Raw genomic sequence first — 19,086 nt, forward strand, 5'->3', positions numbered from 1 at the left:
GCTGGTCCATCGTGACCAGCAGTCCGCTCACGCGGCGGCCCTCTGGTCAAAGACCAGCGCCCTAACTGAGTCTAGCCTTACCTGCTTACGCTCTGGTTCAGCAGGAACTTGTCTTGAATCCCTGGAGGGTGTTTTCCCCTCTAACAGCTTCCGGAAGAACATTCCAGTTTTCCACCACTCTCTGGGTGAAGAAGAACTTCCTTGCGTTCCCCTTTCAACTTTAGAGAGTGCCCTTTCGTTCTCCCTACCTTGGAGAGGGTGAACAACCTGTCCTTATCTACTAAGTCTATCCCCTTCAATATCTTGAATGTTTCGATCATGTCCCCTTTCAATCTCCTCTGTTTGAGGGAGAAGAGGCCCAGTTTCTCTAATCTTTCACTGTACGTCAACTCCTCCAGCCCCTTAACCATCTTAGTCGCTCTTCTCTGGACCCTTTTGAGTAGTACCGTGTCCTTCTTCATGTATGGCGACCAGTGGTGGACACAGTACTCCAGGTGAGGGCACACCATGGCCCGGTACAGCGGCATGATAACCTTCTCCGATCTATTCGTGATCCCCTTGTTAATCATTCCCAGCATTCTGTTCGTCCTTTTTGCTGCCGCCACCCATTGCACAGACGGCTTCATTGTTTTGTCGACCAGAACTCCCAAGTCTCTTTCTAGTTGTACTGAAACATTCTGAAAAGCAGACCATTGATCGGTCAAGGATATTGGGCACACCATTTCCACCGGTAATCCACAGTCTTCAAATTGACTGACGATTTTGACCACCTTGTTTGGAAAGCCATCGGCAAATTCATGACTAGTAAGCTCTGAATCCGTTACCTGGTCAGGGTTCTTGAACAAGACAGACACTGTCACAAACAATTCTTTGAAAGCAGAGGGAATTGTCTCAATCACCTTATCAAAATACTTACATTTTGCTGAATAGCTTGTTGAGAATTAGTTAGTTGAGAATTGTATATTTCCTGAGAAATTGTTTCAAAGTGTCAAGAAAAGTATGAAATAACTTGTAGGTTTCATGGCTCCACATCATTCTCTTCTTGGTTGGGCTGAGAACTTATCAGCGGCCCCTCGTACTGTGACGGGTGCTATTTAACCTATGTATATATGATCTGGAATGAGGTGATTCAAATTGCAGGAAGACTGAGCAGCTGAAATTTAAAGCGGAGAAATGCAAAATGATGCACATTGGGAAAAATAATCCAAATCATAGTTACCTGATACTGTTCAGTGTGTGGTGGTAGCCAAAAAAAGCATACAGGATGCTAGGAATTATTAGGAAAAGGATGGTAAATAACACCAAGAAGATTAAAATGCCTCTGTATCACTCAACGTGTTTGATTCTGGTCACCAAATGTCCAAAAAGATATAGCAGAATTAGAAAAGGTTCAAAGAAGAGCGACCAAGATGATAAAGGGACAAGAACTCCTCTCGGATGAGGAAAGACGAAAGCGGTTAGGGCTCTTCAGCTTGGAAAAAAGACGGCTGAAGGGGGATATGAGTGAGTCTACCAAATTCTAACTGCCGTAGAGCAGGTAAAAGTGGATCATTTTTTTTTTACTTTTTCAAAAAGCGTGAAGTTACATGGAATTACTTTTAAAACAAGTAGAAGGAAATACTTTTCACTCCACAAATAGTTAAGCTGTGGAACTTATTGCCAGAGGATGCAGAAACAGCACTTAGAGTATCCGGGTTTAAACAAGTTCCTGGAGGAAAAGTCCACAGTCTGCTATTGAGCCAGACCTGGATCGGTGGCATGGAATGTTGCCACTCTTTGGGTTTCTGCCTGGATTTAGTCGCTGTTGGAAACAGGATCCTGGACTGAATGGGTCATTGGTCTGACCCATTATGGATCCTCTTGTGTTCTTATGCTTGATAGCAACCGTGATGGAGCGGAGATTAGAAGTGAATCCCAGGGGGATAAAGTGGTTTGCTTCAGTCATTCATAGGGCTCCGTTTACGAAGGCGTGTTAGGTCCTTAACGCGAGCTAAATTGCCGCTCCTTTTGAGCAGGCGGTAGATTTCGGCTAGCACGCGCTAATCCGGTGCGTGCGTTAAAACGCTTAGCGTACCTTCGTAAAAGGAGCCCATAGTGTCTGTATCAAAGGAATCAGAAGCCCTAAAGCTCAGAAGACTTTTCACTGAGTGAAGTGACCGTTTTAAAGACTCCAGTAACTAAGAATGAATTGAGATTAAAGCAGAGATTGTCATTATCATTGTATAAATTTATTATTATATTTGCTATGTAAATCTTCCCTTTTTTTTTTAATATATTTTTTAAATATTGTATTCATTGTATAAATTGCTAGTTTTACAGTATCTTATATGTTATTTCTTATTTTAGTATCATGTTTAATTATATGTCACTTTTATATATTGTAATTTGCTTAGAAACAATTTTAATTAAGCGATTAATCAAATATAAATAAAACTTGAAACTTGAAAGGAGATACCAAACAAATTTAATCCGTGGTATACTTTAATTCAGCCTGGATAAGTTTCCAAGTTTAATCATTTCTTGTTATACCGTCCATCACAAGTATCTAGACCAGGGGTGTCAAAGTCCCTCCTCGAGGGCCGCAATCCAGTCGGGTTTTCAGGATTTCCCCGATGCATATGCATGAGATCTATTTGCAGGCACTGCTTTCATTGTATGCTAATAGATCTCATGCACATTCATTGGGGAAATCCTGAAAACCCGACTGGATTGCGGCCCTCGAGGAGGGACTTTGACATCCCCGATCTAGACGGTTTATAATAGTTAAATACAGTATTATTTTTTTTTAACCCAGAATATTTGAGGGGAACAGACAGATGTGACAAACGGAAGCATATAGGAAGAGCAGGGAAGGGAAAGAAAGTTACAATCAAATAAAGAAGAAGAAAAAAAGGAAGGGGGGGAGAAATGCGTCTAGAAATAAGAAGGCTTTGAGTTAAGGATGATTCTTGTCTGCGTTCCACAATGTCGGAGCCATAACGCAGAATATAGACTTACGTGTGGTGTCGTAAAAGATTTCACGAATAAGCCATCTCCTGACTGGACTGGTTGAATGCTGTGCCAGTTCCCTAACTGGTGGCGAATTGCTGGTTTCTGGGGGGCACCAATTTTCCCTTCTCCTGTCTCTGTCTGTTTTGGGAAAAGTGTGTCCGTGTTCCTGCTGCTTTTTACTCCAGGAAGAGGGTTTAAAAGGGAAACAGAGAACCTGAGAATAGAGTGTTTGAAAGAATAGCTAGAACAACCATTATTTCTATAGCGCTACCCGAAAACTAACACATAAAAAGATTTTGGATCATTTGTGCATTAAACTCTTGCCATTAACAAGCAAGAGAATGAACGGATGGATTTATTTGCTCACTGGATGTCATTACAAGATAGAAATTCTGGGCTGCAGCTGGAGGGTTGCAGGAGAGTGGGTTGTGGGTGGGGAGGGAGAGAATCTGGTTCTTCCAGGCCAAGCTTAACCATTGGACCCAGTGAGGATCTAGCCTAGGGCACCAGCCACCGCCTCTGACCTCATCTGGTCTACAGGTAAGCTTTTTCTCCCCCTGCCCACTGGTCCAGCACCGCTCCCTCACATCTCTCACTCCCCTGTGGTCCTGGCAGTGACAGAAGCATGACAGGCTGCCTTTGCCCAGCCCCTGGGAAATAGGAAGCAGTGCCAGACCTATGGGGAGGGGGAGAGAGGGGGGGCCCTGGAAGCGATGCTGTTGGGGAAGCAAATTGGCTCAGGCTGCCACTATCCCTTGATCTGCTTTGGGTTCTTCTCTTGAGCCTTTATGAGGAAAGGTGATACAAAAAATTGATAAATAATCAGATAAGAACATAAGAAGCGCCATCTCCGGATCAGACCTTCGGTCCATCAAGTCCGGTGATCCGCCCATACGGAGGCCTTGCCCGGTGTATACCTGGCATAATTTTAGTCACCCATATCCCTCTATGCCTCTATGCTTAGAATAGCAGCAGATTCCCTAAAAGCAAGAAAATATTGGATTCCCACTGGGGCTTCCTTGGGCTGAACCTCAGACCTGACAGCATCCTGGTCCCGGTGATTTCAGAGACAAGCAGCAGGGAGAGGTCAGTCTAGAAGAAGTGACATCCGATGAACATTTTGAGTCAAAAGCTATGGAGACCAATCTGGGTGAACTCATTATTCACACAGTTCAAACCAGTGCCCAAAGAAGCAGGTGGGATGTATTTACCACAAGGGCGAGAAAATGGAAACTCAACTTTGTGTGCAATCCTCAAAGGAGGGTTTGGTTCTGAGACATGACTAGAAAGAAACTTCCTTTAAGATCAACCGGGGCCTCTGTCAAACAGTGAACTGGGGAAATGATTAAGTCAAGGGACAGGGTTGGCTTAACCATGAAGCAAGAGCGGGCAGCAGTGGTGACAGGAAAACAATGGCTCCTGACAGCCAAAGAACCAAGGAGGGGGGTCGTTATCAAACAGGACATTTTTGCACTTTTTGTGTGTCGATTCTAGAATAATGGCAATTAGGGTTGAATTATATCGGTTACTAAAGTGCGGATTGGTGCTAATTACGACTAACTGCGCATAGGCCCTATTCTCTAATGTTGGCTCCTAAGTTTGACCTTGGGTGACTGTGAGATGGGCGGGGCAAGCACTCACGCACTAGCCTTTTAGAATAGGGTCAGTTACGCGCGAGAATCTCCACCTGCCTTTGACACGACATAAGGGCCGCAATCCAGTCAGGCTTTCCCCAATGAATATGCATGAGATCGATTTGCATGCACCGCTATCATTGTATGCTAATAGATCTCATGCATATTCATTGGGGAAATCCTGAAAACCCGACTGGATTGCGGCCCTCCAGGAGGGACTTTGACAGCCCTGACATAAGGGATCGCGCCTAAAGTTATGGGTGCAAATGCCGAGTTATCCCCAGATTCTATAGACGCAGTTGTGTAGTAAAGGGTGGGGTGGGGGTGGGGGCACTTCTCTTCCTCTCCACCCCCATCCCTCTTTAACTCCACCCTGCTGCTCGTACCAGCCTCGGCTCTCCCTCTGAAGTCACTTCCTGGTTGCGGCAACACCCTGTACGGCGTTATTGCTACGGCGACTAATTTAGCTTTTCTGCACAGGCCTAAGTTTCTTTTAGTTGCGGTTTTACTCGATACCTTTCAAATGAAGGCGTGTTAACTGAAACACGGACCGTATCGGGTCCCCTGGTTTGTTAAAAGGTGGTGACACTAACTGCAACATAGCTTTGTCTTCATAAACTTAGCCTGCATCTTGGACTTTTGGCTACAGTTTTTCTTTCTTTGTTCTGATTGCTTTTTACTGCCGACCAGTTGGATTGTTTTTTTGTTTTTGACTGATCCAGGGCAAGCAGCAGCTTCCCCCACGTCTGTCTCAATAACAGACTATGGACTTTTCCTCCAGGAACCTGGCCAAACCTTTCTTAAAACCAGCTACGCTATCCGCTTTTACCACAACCTCTGGCAACACGTTCCAGAGCTTAACTATTCTCTGAGAGAAAAAGAATTTCCTCCTATTGGTTTTAAAAGTATTTCCCTGTAACTTCATCGAGTGTCTCCTAGTCTTTGTCATTTTTGACGGAGTGAAAAATCGATCCACTTGTACCCGTTCCACTCCATTCTGGATTCTGTAGACTTCAATCCTATCTCCCCCTGAGCTGTATACTGAAATACCTCCATAATGTCCAGTTCTGAAATTTTACTGGGAGGGCTGGTGTTGGGAACATCATGGCTGCTGAGTTTACTTATCATTATCTCAGGGTAGGGGTGCGGATGAGGACGGAGCTTAGGCATTGGAGGACTGAGGCATTATGACATCACAAACTGAGCTCTAGAATGTTGCTACTTAGGATTTTAAAGTGTTTGAGGCTTGTGCGGATGAGGACGGAGCTTAGGCATTGGTGGAATGAGGCATTATGACATCACAATCTGAGCTCTAGAATGTTGCTACTTAGGATTTTAAAGGGTTTGAGGCTTGTGCAGAGGAGGACGGAGCTCAGGCATTGGTGGAATGAGGCATTATGACATCACAATCTGAGCTCTAGAATGTTGCTACTTAGGATTTTAAAGGGTTTGAGGCTTGTGCAGAGGAGGACAGAGCTCAGGCATTGGTGGAATGAGGCATTATGACATCACAATCTGAGTTCTAGAATGTTGCTACTTAGGCTTTAAAGTGTTTGAGGCTTGTGCAGATGAGGACAGAGCTTAGGCATTGGTGGAATGAGGCATTATGACATCACAATCTGAGCTCTAGAATGTTGCTACTTAGGCTTTAAAGTGTTTGAGGCTTGTGCAGATGAGGACGGAGCTTAGGCATTGGTGGAATGAGGCATTATGATATCACAATCTGAGCTCTAGAATGTTGCTACTTAGGATTTTAAAGTGTTTGAGGCTTGTGCAGATGAGGACGGAGCTTAGGCATTGGTGGAATGAGGCATTATGACATCACAATCTGAGCTCTAGAATGTTGCTACTTAGGATTTTAAAGTGTTTGAGGCTTGTGCAGATGAGGACGGAGCTTAGGCATTGGTGGAATGAGGCATTATGACATCACAATCTGAGCTCTAGAATGTTGCTACTTAGGATTTTAAAGGGTTTGAGGCTTGTGCAGATGAGGACGGAGCTTAGGCATTGGTGGAATGAGGCATTATGACATCACAAACTGAGCTCTAGAATGTTGCTACTTAGGATTTTAAAGGGTTTGAGGCTTGTGCAGAGGAGGACGGAGCTCAGGCATTGGTGGAATGAGGCATTATGACATCACAATCTGAGCTCTAGAATGTTGCTACTTAGGATTTTAAAGGGTTTGAGGCTTGTGCAGAGGAGGACGGAGCTCAGGCATTGGTGGAATGAGGCATTATGACATCACAATCTGAGCTCTAGAATGTTGCTACTTAGGATTTTAAAGGGTTTGAGGCTTGTGCAGAGGAGGACAGAGCTCAGGCATTGGTGGAATGAGGCATTATGACATCACAATCTGAGTTCTAGAATGTTGCTACTTAGGCTTTAAAGTGTTTGAGGCTTGTGCAGATGAGGACAGAGCTTAGGCATTGGTGGAATGAGGCATTATGACATCACAATCTGAGCTCTAGAATGTTGCTACTTAGGCTTTAAAGTGTTTGAGGCTTGTGCAGATGAGGACGGAGCTTAGGCATTGGTGGAATGAGGCATTATGATATCACAATCTGAGCTCTAGAATGTTGCTACTTAGGATTTTAAAGTGTTTGAGGCTTGTGCAGATGAGGACGGAGCTTAGGCATTGGTGGAATGAGGCATTATGACATCACAATCTGAGCTCTAGAATGTTGCTACTTAGGATTTTAAAGTGTTTGAGGCTTGTGCAGATGAGGACGGAGCTTAGGCATTGGTGGAATGAGGCATTATGACATCACAATCTGAGCTCTAGAATGTTGCTACTTAGGATTTTAAAGGGTTTGAGGCTTGTGCAGATGAGGACGGAGCTTAGGCATTGGTGGAATGAGGCATTATGACATCACAATCTGAGCTCTAGAATGTTGCTACTTAGGATTTTAAAGTGTTTGAGGCTTGTGCAGATGAGGACGGAGCTTAGGCATTGGTGGAATGAGGCATTATGACATCACAATCTGAGCTCTAGAATGTTGCTACTTAGGATTTTAAAGGGTTTGAGGCTTGTGCAGAGGAGGACGGAGCTCAGGCATTGGTGGAATGAGGCATTATGACATCACAATCTGAGCTCTAGAATGTTGCTACTTAGGATTTTAAAGCGTTTGAGGCTTGTGCAGATGAGGACGGAGCTTAGGCATTGGTGGAATGAGGCATTATGACATCACAATCTGAGCTCTAGAATGTTGCTACTTAGGATTTTAAAGTGTTTGAGGCTTGTGCAGATGAGGACGGAGCTCAGGCATTGGTGGAATGAGGCATTATGACATCACAATCTGAGCTCTAGAATGTTGCTACTTAGGATTTTAAAGGGTTTGAGGCTTGTGCAGAGGAGGACGGAGCTCAGGCATTGGTGGAATGAGGCATTATGACATCACAATCTGAGCTCTAGAATGTTGCTACTTAGGATTTTAAAGCGTTTGAGGCTTGTGCAGATGAGGACGGAGCTTAGGCATTGGTGGAATGAGGCATTATGACATCACAATCTGAGCTCTAGAATGTTGCTACTTAGGATTTTAAAGTGTTTGAGGCTTGTGCAGTTTAAAATGTTTGAGGCTTCTGCAGATGAGGACGGAGCTTGAGGGGATGGGCTATAGGTGCCTACTTTCTTTGACAGAGTGACAGCATAACTTGGTATAGACACATCTGTGTTTAGGCATGTTTAGGAGATACACATGTAACTTATAGCAGTCTAGAAGTTATGTGCCTAAGTGAATGTCCACCTGTAAAGTTGATATGTGCATGTTTTAGGGTTTTTATTTCTGCACGCATGTGTGTCCTTGCTGCCTAGCCCTGAAGCCCCCTAACAGCGTTACCTCCTGCATGTGTGCCTTGCAGATATGGCTTAAATTACCCCTTTTCTCTCTGTTATCACCACTCTTCATCACTCGTCATGGTATGTGCAAAAAGAACCCGTTTGGAGACGTTGCCCTGAGAGGGTAAAGATGTGGAAGGGAAAGGGACTTGTACCCAGTGCCAATGTGCACCAGTCCTCAGTCTACTAGAGACATAGCACAATGACTGCAAAGAAGAAAACCTCTTTAAAAATCTACTGCATGTAGCTTTGAGACAGGCTTCAGGGATGTAGAGTTTCCTCCTTCTTGTGCCGCCAAGTGAGCAGCTGAGGAGTGAGCCTGGCACGCGTGGAGACTGCTATAGTGGTGGAGCGCCCTCTGCAGAGAGGAAGAGGTAAAGGCAGCAGCTCCTTACCTACCACTCTGCACTGACTTGGGAAGTTTGCTGCTGCTGGAGCTTCTGAGCCCATCCACTGGGTTCCTCTGGTGACGGAGACACAACCTATATCACACATTACAGAGGTGCTGTCATGTGACTTTTGGATTTTCATTCACTAATAACATATAGATGTGTCACTCTATATTTCTGCCTGGGCTGGTGTCAGGATGTCTGTAGAGTGTCTGGTGTTGGTATCTGTGGGGGTATTAATGTGTTGCTTTCTGATTAGATGTGGATGTTATGTACATGTATGTGTTAGTGTGTGGTAGGGATTATTTGTGTGTGTGGTTTTGTGTCTGTGGGGTATCTATCAATGTGTAGGTGTAAGTTGATATGTCTGTATGAGCTTGATGTGGGGTCTGTGAGTATCTCTATCTGTAGCTTTTATTTATAGCCAAACCTTTTCAGTAATAGTCAAGATATATATTCAGAGATACTAGGTATTTCCCTGACCCTTGAAGTCTCACAATCTAAAATTGTATCTCAGGCAATAAAGGGTTAAATTTGTGTGATGGAAGGTGTGTATATAGGGGTATGTGTGGGCATGGTTATATATAGGGAGTGTGAGTGGATGTATGTAGGAGTGTATGGGCATGGGTGTATATGTTGGGGGATATATACAGTTTACAGTGTGGGGAGAATGTGGGGTTGTGAGGGCATTGAGTGGATGTGTGGGTAGAAGTGGGTGTGGAGTGGGAGAGTGAGTGGATGTACAAACGATTGTGGAGGGTGTCATTGTGTACAGGTGTGGCTAGGTGTATATAGGAGTTAGTGTGTGGTGGGGTGGTTGGGTGTATAGAGGAATGGGTGTGGAGTGGGAGAGTAGGTGGATGTATAGAGGAGTGTGGGGTGTCATTGTGTACAGGTGTGGTTAGGTATATATAGGAGTGGGTATGGGTGAGTGTATAGACAATTATATGTGGGTTGTCAGCTGTATGAGTGGATGTGGAGGTCAGTGGGTGTGTGCATAGAGAGCATGTGTGGAGTGTCAGCTGTATGAGAGGGGGTGGGGTGGGTGTGCAGGGGAGTGGGTGTGTGCATAGAGGAGCATGTGTGGGGTGTCAGCTGTATGAGTAGGTGTGGGGGTGAGTGGGTGTGTGGGTGTGCAAAGAGTGGGGGTACACATAGAAGAGCATGTGTGAGATGTCAGCTGTACGAGTGAGTGTGGGGGTGAGTGGGTGGGTGTGTGCATAGAATAGCATGTCAGCTATACAAATGGGTGTGAGGGTGAGGGTGTGGGTTCATGTGCACAGAGTGGGTGTGTGCATAGTGGAGCATGTTTGGGGTGTCAGCTGTATGAGTGAGTGTGAGGTGGGTGGGTGTGTAGAGAGAGGGTGTGTGCATAGAGGAGCATGTGTGGGGTGTCAGCTGTATGATTGGGTGTGGAGTTTAGTGGGTGGGTGTGTACACAGAGAAACATGTGTGGGGTGTCAGCTCTATGAGTGGGCGTGGGGGTGAGTGGGTGGGTGTGTGCACAGAAACATGTGTGAGGTGTCAGCTCTGTCAGTGGGTGGTTGGGTGCATAGAGGAGTACGTGTGTGGTGTCAGCTCTGTGAGTGGTTGGATGCATAGAGGAGCTTGTGTGAGGTGTCAGATGTATGAGTGGGTGGATGCATAGAGGAGCATGTGGGGGTTGTCAGCTCTATGAGTGGGTGTGGGGGTGAGTGAGTGGGTGAGTGTGCAGAGAGTGGGTGCAGAGAGTGGGGGTGGGTGGGTGTGTACTCAGAGAAACATGTGTGAGGTGTCAGCTCTATGAGTGGGTGTGGGGGGAGTAGGTGGGTGAGTGTGCAGAGAGTGGGTGCAGGGACTGTGGGTGGGTGGGTGCATAGAGGAGCATATGAGGGGTGTCAGCTGTATGAGTGGGTGTGGGGGTGAGTGGGTGGGTGAGTGTGCAGAGAGTGGGTGCAGAGAGTGGGTGTGGGTGGGTGCATAGAGGAGCATGTGGGGGTATCAGCTCTATGAGTGGGTGTGGGGGGGAGTGGGTGGGTGAGTGTGCAGAGTGTGTGTGGGTGGGTGGGTGCATAGAGAAGCATGTGAGGGTGTCAGCTCTATGAGTTGGTGTGGGGGTGGAGTGTGCACAGCGAGTGGGGGTGGATAGAGGAGCATGTGGGGGTGTCAGCTCTGTGAGTAGGTGTGGGGGTGAGTGGGTGGGTGAGTGTGCAGAGAGTGGGTGCAGAGAGTGAGGTGGGTGGGTGTGTACACAGAGAAACATGTGTGGGGTGTCTGCTCTATGAGGGGGAGTGTGGGGGGGAGTGTGCAGAGAGTGGATGCAGAGTGTGGGGGGTGGGTGCATAGAGGAGCATGTGGGAATGTCTGCTCTTTGAGTGGGTGTGGGGGTGAGTGGGTGGGTGGGTGAGTGTGCAGAGAGTGCGGGTGGGTGGGGGTGTGGATAGAGGAGCATGTGGGGGGTGTCAGCTCTATGAGTGGGTGTGGGGGGAAGTGGGTGGGTGAGTGTGCAGAGAGTGGTGGTGGGTGGGTGCATAGGGGAGCATATGGGGGTGTGAGCTATAAGAGTGGATGTGGGGAGAGTGGGTGGGTGAGTATGCAGAGTGTGGGTGAGTGGGTGCATAGCGGAGCATGTGGGGGTTGTCAGCTCTATGAGTGAGTGTGGGGGTGAGTGAGTGGGAGTGTACACAGAGAAACATGTGTGGGGTGTCAGCTCTATGAGTGGATGTGGGGGAGTGGGTGGGTGAATGTGCAGAGAGTGGGGGTGGGTGGGTGCATAGAGGAGCATGTGTGGGTTGTCAGCTCTGTGAGTGGGTGTGGGGGTGAGTGGGTGGGTGAGTGTGCAGAGTGGGGGTGCGTGGGTGCATAGCGGAGCATGTGGGGGATGTCAGCTCTATGAGTAAGTGTGGGGGTGAGGGAGTGGGAGTGTACACAGAGAAACATGTGTGGGGTGTCAGCTCTATGAGTGGATGTGGGGGGGAGTGGGTGGGTGAGGGTGCAGAAAGTGGGGGTGGGTGGATGCATAGAGGAGCATGTGGGAGGTGTCAGCTCTATGAGTGGATGTGAGGGTGAGTGTGCAGAGAGTGGGTGCAGAGAGTGGGGATGGGTTGGTGGGTGCATAGAGGAGCATGTGTGGAGTGTCAGCTCTGTGAGTGGGTGTGGGTGTGAGTGGGTGGGTGAGTACAGAGAGTGGGTGCAGAGAGTGAGGGTGGGGTGAGTGTAGAGAGAAACATGTGTGGGGTGTCACCTCTATGAGTGGGTGTGGGGGTGAGTGGGTGGGTGAGTGTGCAGAGAGTTGGTGCAGAGAGTGGGGATGGGTGGGGGTGTACACAGAGAAACATGTGTGGGGTGTCAGCTCAATAGTGGGTGTGGGGATGAGTGGGTGGGTGAGTGTGCTGAGTGGATGCAGAGAGTGGGGGTGGGTGGGTGGGTGCAGAGAGGAGCATGTGTGGAGTGTTAGCTCTGTGAGTGGGTGTGGGGGTGTGTGGGTGGGTGAGTGTGCAGAGAGTGGGGGTGGGAGTGTGGGTGCAGAGAGAAACATGTGTGGGGTGTCAGCTCTATGAGTGGGTGTGGAGGTGAGTGGGTGGGTGAATGTGCAGAGAGTGGATGCAAAGAGTGGGGTTGGGGGGGGTGGGAGCAGAGAGAAACATGTGTGGGGTGTCAGCTGTATGAGTGTGTGGGGGGGTGAGTGGGTGGGTGAGTGTGCAGAGAATGAGTGCAGAGAGTGTGGGTGGGTGGTTGTGTACTCAGAGAAACATGTGTGGGGTGTCAGCTCTATGAGTGGGTGTGGGGTGAGTGGGTGGGTGAGTGTGTAGCGAGTGGGTGCAGAGAGTGTAGGTGGGTGGGTGCATAGAGGAGCATATGAGGTGTGTCAGCTGTATGAGTGGGTGTGGGAGTTAGTGGTTGGGTGAGTGTGCAGAGTGCATGCCGAGAGTGGGGGTGGGTGGGTTTGGTGTAGAGAGGAGCATGTGTGGAGTGTCAACTGTATGAGTGGGTGTGGGGGTGAGTGGATGGGTGAGTGTACAGAGAGTGGGAGTGGGTGAGTTCATAGAGGAGCATGTGGGGGGTGTCAGCTCTTTGAGTGGGTGTGAGGGTGAGTGTGTGGGTGAGTGTGCAGAGAGTGGGGGTGCAGAGAGAAACATGTGGGGGTTGTCAGCTCAATGAGTGTGTGTGGGGGTGAGTGGGTGGGTGAGTGTGCTGAGTGGATGCAGAGGGTGAGGGTGGGTGGGGGTGTCCATAGAGGAGCATGAGGGGGGTGTCAGCTCTTTGAGTGGGTGTGGGGGTGAGTGGGTGGGTGAGTGTGCAGAGAGTGGGAGTGGGTGGGTGCATAGAGGAGCATGTGGGTGTCAGCTCTATGAGTGGATGTGGTGGTGAGTGGGTGGGTGAGTGTGCTGAGTGGATGCAGAGAGTGGGGGTGGGTGGGTGGGTGTAGAGAGGAGCATGTGTGGAGTGTCAGCTGTATGAGTAGGTGTGGGGGTGAGTGGGTGGGTGAGTGTGCAGAGAGTGGGTGCAGAGAGTGGGGGTGGGTGGGTGTGTACACAGAGAAACATGTGTGGGGTGTCAGCTCTGTGAGTGTGTGTGGGGGTGAGTGGGTGGGTGAATGTGCAGAGAGTGGGAGTGGGTGGGTGCATAGAGGAGCATGCGGGGGGTGTCAGCTCTATGAGTGGGTGTGGGGGTGAGTGTGCTGAGTGGATGCAGAGAGTGTGGGTGGGTGGGTGCAGAGAGGAACATGTGTGGAGTGTCAGCTGTATGAGTGGGTGAGGGGGGAGTGGGGGGTGAGTGTACAGAGAGTGGGGGTGGGTGGGGGTGTACACAGAGAAACATGTGGGGGGTGTCAGCTCTGTGAGTGGGTGTGGGGGGGAGTGGGTGGGTGAGTGTGCTGAGTGGATGCAGAGAGTGGGGGTGGGTGGGTGCAGAGAGGAGCATGTGTGGGGTGTCAGCTCTATGAGTGGGTGTGAGGGTGAGTGGGTGGGTGAGTGTGCTGAATGGATGCAGAGAGTGGGGGTGGGTGGGTGCAGAGAGGAGCATGTGTGGAGTGTCAGCTCTGTGAGTGGGTGTGGGGGTGACTGGGTGGGTGAGTGTGCTGAGTGGATGCAGAGAGTGGGGGTGGGTCGGTGCAGAGAGAAGCATGTGTGGGGTGTCAGCTCTATGAATGGGTGTGAGGGTGAGTGGGTGGGTGAGTATGCAGAGAGTGGGGGTGGTTGTGGATGTCCATAGAGGAGCATGTGTGGAGTGTCAGCTCTGTGAGTGGATGTGGGGATGACTGGGTTGGTGAGTGTGCTGAGTGGATGCAGAGAGTGGGGGTGGGTGGGTGGCTGCAGAGAAAAACATGTGTGGGGTGTCAGCTCTATGAGTGGGTGTGAGGGTGAGTGGGTGGGTGAGTGTGCAGAGAGTGGGGGTGGTTGGGAATGTCCATAAAGGAGCATGTGTGGAGTGTCAGCTCTGTGAGTGGGTGTGAGGGTGAGTGGTTGGGTGAGTGTGCTGAGTGAATGCAGAGAGTGGGGGTGGGGGTGGGTGCAGAGAGGAGCATGTGTGGAGTGTCAGCTCTGTGAGTGGGTGTGGGGGTGACTGGGTGGATGAGTGTGCAGAGAGTGAGGGTGGGTGGGGGTGTACACAGAGAAACATGTGGGGGGTGTCAGCTCTATGAGTGGGTGAGGGGGGAGTGGGTGGGTGCATAGAGGAGCATGTGGGGGTGTCAGCTGAGTGGGGGGTGCAGAGGGGGGGCGTATGGAGGCATCTTGTCTGAGCTGACCCACAGCGGGGAGCGCAGGCGGGGGGAAGAGGAGGAGGCGGAGGAGGAGCCCGGGCTGCAGCCCTCCCTCTGCCCGCTCTGACGGGCGCTCGGCAGCGCAGAGAGCCGGAGCCTGAGCCGGGAGCGGGAGCTGCGGGGCTGCGGCCGGGGATGAGCTGCAGGGACCCCGCCAGCTGAGCGGCGCCCTGCCGGCCAGCGGCCCCGGGGAGCGGCGCAAGCGGCCACCGGCAGGGACGAGAGAGATTGAATGGAAAAGAGAAAGAAGTAAAAGCCAAGTGAAGAGGAAAAGAAAAGGCAGACAAGGGCAAAGTGGGAAGAGGAGCAGGAGGCAGAAACCAAAGATCGCTGGATTTACAAAGAGCCCGGCCATGGCCCCAGCCTAGAGCCGCCTCCGGTCGGGACCTTCAGCTCAGCCTCAGGACAGTAAGTGTCGCCTCCCGGTGGATGCCAGGGAGCAGCTTTGCCTTTTCCTTCTGTCTGCTGGGCTCGCACTTTTCTCCGCTTCCCCCTCCTATGTCTTAAAACTTTCCCGGTGGATCGGGGGGGGGGGGGGGGGCTCATTATTATCTGCTGTTTGAATCTGAGATAGCAGGAGGGGACTTCAGCAGGGACATCCCGGGGCTTATTTTGTTCAGTAATTAGGGTAGAAAGTGTCCCTCTCTTTCCTGCTTTGTCTTAGGATCTGGTGTAGGAGCAGCCTAGACTCCGAAAGGACTGATGAGCTGAGCCTGTCCTGAATTCATAGGAGCTAGGAATTTGAAGTGAAAATGTGTCTAGCCCCAGGGTTGGCCAGGGGGACTTTCCAGGTACTGCTTTAGTAAGGCTTCCCCACCCCTCACACCAGACAACTTTTTCAAAATGATTGGGAGAGCTAAATTCATTGGAAATGACTCTTCCCTGGACAGTCCCAAAAATTGCGCAGGCTGGCTTCTATGCCTGGATCTGTTCCCTTCTGCTTCAGTTAAAACCTGGTCCCCAGCAACTTCCTGGGATGCCAGCACCTAGAAAAGTCACAGAAACAGGATGGCAGCTAAAGGCCAAACGGGCCGTCCAGACTGCCCATGCACACCCAGCCTCTCCCTAAGAGATCCCACATGCACAGTCTTTCTCTCCACCACCTCTAGCGGGAGCCTAGTCAATGCATCTACCACCATATCTGGGGGGGGGGGGGAGTATGTCCTTAGATTACTCCTGAGCCTATCAGCTCTTAACGTCATCCTGTGCCCTCTCATTCCAAATGAGAGACACTCACCTCATGTGCATTTAAACATCTCTATCATATCTCTTACAACTTAACGGTATTGCGGTATATAAACTGTTATTATTATTATTATTATCTCTCTTCTCCCGCCTTTCCTCCAAAGTATAGAGATTGAGATCTTTAAGTCTGTCCCCATACGCCTATGACAAAGACCACTGACCATCTGTTTGCATCTAATCTAATCTAGAATTGTACACAATATTCTAAATGAGGTCTCACCAGTCTTATACTGTGGCCTCAATATCTCCTTTTTCCTGTTGACCATTCCTTCTAGCTTTTGCTGTTGTCTTTTCAACCTTTTTGGCCACCTTATTTATCACAACCAAGTCCCATTCCTCTTTTGCGGGGAGTCTGTGCCACTATTTCTTACCTAAGGTTGCACAGCTCCAAAGTGAAACTGAAGGAAATGCCTTCCATGTTGTCGGGACTTTAGGGGTACCTGCAGGAAGGGCTAAAGGCATGTGCTGTACCAGCCGCTGTAAAGCCTGAGCGTAGCAGAGGACACAAGCCAGAAAGATTTTATGAGAAAACGGAGCTTAGCTTAAAGCTGAAACACAAATGAATTCATAAGCAATTAACAAAGCTAAGTATAAAGCATTTAGCCTTGAATGGCAGGAACACCGCACTCCAGTGCCTGACGGCTTCCTGCTCCCCCTGAACCATGCCAGGGCTCTGGCTTTCCCTCTCAGCTCTGTGATTAAACACAGCGTGCCCAGGCTGAAGCAGGAACTAACTTTCAGCGATTCATCGAGCCCCAGCTGAAATCAGGCAGGCGTGCACATCGCACACACCTGCAGGGTCGGGTGGTGTCAGCTGCTCCGCCAGACAGAAGGACGGTCCCCTGGGTCAGTGGCTTTCCTTATACACTAGACACCTCAGTCTGCAGATCCTGCCTTCGGGCACTGAAGAGCCCAAGTGCCCATCACTGATCCTAGAGAGAGACTTAGCGGACTAGAAATAATACCTTGAAATTGAAGTCACCGCCCTCAAAGTAAATAGAAAATATGGAAACCCCCCTCCCCCCCCATAATTCACCGATTTTAGTTCCAGGAATCTCAAGCTTTCTGCATAAGTAGTATCTCTGCTTATTTTGTGGGGCAAAGGGTTAAAAAAAAATCATAGCAGTGGGAAGAGAGGGATCAATTCAGCATTGCCCCCTCCCCAAGCTCACCCCTTGAATTCAGTGAGCTAGGATTTAGGACTTCCCAGCACACAACAGACTGACAGCGCAGAGGTTCTGTGCTCAGAGAATCAGCAGGGTTTCCTTACTCCCCATCACAATTTTTTTTTTTTTTTCATTTTAGCTCCTGCTTTTTTCCCTTCTGCACCTCAGGGACCAGTTTGTCTGGTTGCTTCAGTATGGGGGTGGGGAACGGATGCAGAAAGGATGAGAACCAGAGATTCCTACATGCCCAGCTAAGATGTATTCATTTCAAAGGACTGGAATTTAGTAAGGACATTTAGCGGATTCCAGGTGTCTCCTCCTTGTAATTAATATTTTTCTTGGGCAGCAGGTATCAGACTGTTCTGACTCTGTAGCCTCTTCTCCATCATGCTAGGATTTACCATTGTCATTCTTGTATTAATTAAAGAATGACATGGGGACAGGTTTTTCCCCGTTCCCACAGGAACTCAATTTCAGTGTCCCGTCCCTGTGAATTTTGTCGCTGTCCCTGACCCATTCCTGTAAGCTCTGCCTTAACTGCACAAGCCTCAAACACTTAGGATTTGAAAGCGTTTGAGGCTTGTGCGGATGAGGACGGAGCTTAGGCATTGGTGGAATGAGGCATTATGACATCATAATCTGAGTTCTAGAATGTTGCTACGTAGGATTTTAAAGTGTTTGAGGCTTGTGCGGATGAGGACGGAGCTTAGGCATTGGTGGAATGAGGCATTATGACATCATAATCTGAGTTCTAGAATGTTGCTACTTAGGATTTTAAAGTGTTTGAGGCTTGTGCGGATGAGGACGGAGCTTAGGCATTGGTGGAATGAGGCATTATGACATCACAATCTGAGCTCTAGAATGTTGCTACTTAGGATTTTAAAGTGTTTGAGGCTTGTGCGGATGAGGACGGAGCTTAGGCATTGGTGGAATGAGGCATTATGACATCATAATCTGAGTTCTAGAATGTTGCTACTTAGGATTTTAAAGTGTTTGAGGCTTGTGCGGATGAGGACGGAGCTTAGGCATTGGTGGAATGAGGCATTATGACATCATAATCTGAGTTCTAGAATGTTGCTACTTAGGATTTTAAAGTGTTTGAGGCTTGTGCGGATGAGGACGGAGCTTAGGCATTGGTGGAATGAGGCATGATGACATCACAATCTGAGCTCTAGAATGTTGCTACTTAGGATTTTAAAGTGTTTGAGGCTTGTGCGGATGAGGACGGAGCTTAGGCATTGGTGGAATGAGGCATTATGACATCATAATCTGCGCTCTAGAATGTTGCTACTTAGGATTTTAAAGTGTTTGAGGCTTGTGCGGATGAGGACGGAGCTTAGGCATTGGTGGAATGAGGCATTATGACATCACAATCTGAGCTCTAGAATGTTGCTACTTAGGATTTTAAAGTGTTTGAGGCTTGTGCGGATGAGGACGGAGCTTAGGCATTGGTGGAATGAGGCATTATGACATCATAATCTGAGTTCTAGAATGTTGCTACTTAGGATTTTAAAGTGTTTGAGGCTTGTGCGGATGAGGACGGAGCTTAGGCATTGGTGGAATGAGGCATTATGACATCATAATCTGAGTTCTAGAATGTTGCTACTTAGGATTTTAAAGTGTTTGAGGCTTGTGCGGATGAGGACGGAGCTTAGGCATTGGTGGAATGAGGCATGATGACATCACAATCTGAGCTCTAGAATGTTGCTACTTAGGATTTTAAAGTGTTTGAGGCTTGTGCGGATGAGGACGGAGCTTAGGCATTGGTGGAATGAGGCATTATGACATCATAATCTGAGTTCTAGAATGTTGCTACTTAGGATTTTAAAGTGTTTGAGGCTTGTGCGGATGAGGACGGAGCTTAGGCATTGGTGGAATGAGGCATTATGACATCACAATCTGAGCTCTAGAATGTTGCTACTTAGGATTTTAAAGTGTTTGAGGCTTGTGCGGATGAGGACGGAGCTTAGGCATTGGTGGAATGAGGCATTATGACATCATAATCTGAGTTCTAGAATGTTGCTACTTAGGATTTTAAAGTGTTTGAGGCTTGTGCGGATGAGGACGGAGCTTAGGCATTGGT

The 19,086-nt window shown here is 48.7% G+C and overlaps 1 protein-coding gene across 5 annotated transcripts in view; it reads left to right on the forward strand.

Annotated features, from left to right (window-relative positions):
- Nucleotides 1-19,086, forward strand: part of CBFA2T3 (CBFA2/RUNX1 partner transcriptional co-repressor 3) — a 178,020-nt gene that overhangs the window by 22,049 nt on the left and 136,885 nt on the right. For 2 of the 5 annotated variants that reach the window (XM_033940938.1, XM_033940942.1), the window contains exon 1: nucleotides 14,614-15,000. The exons of 2 other annotated variants lie outside the window; for them this stretch is intronic. The gene's annotated coding sequence lies outside the window, so the exon portion shown is untranslated. Of the gene's footprint in view, nucleotides 1-14,613; nucleotides 15,001-19,086 lie in introns of those variants that run through there. One more of the 5 variants, XM_033940937.1, reaches the window with a different exon arrangement.

Source organism: Geotrypetes seraphini, chromosome 4 (assembly GCF_902459505.1).
Source record: "Geotrypetes seraphini chromosome 4, aGeoSer1.1, whole genome shotgun sequence".
NCBI lineage: Eukaryota > Metazoa > Chordata > Amphibia > Gymnophiona > Dermophiidae > Geotrypetes > Geotrypetes seraphini.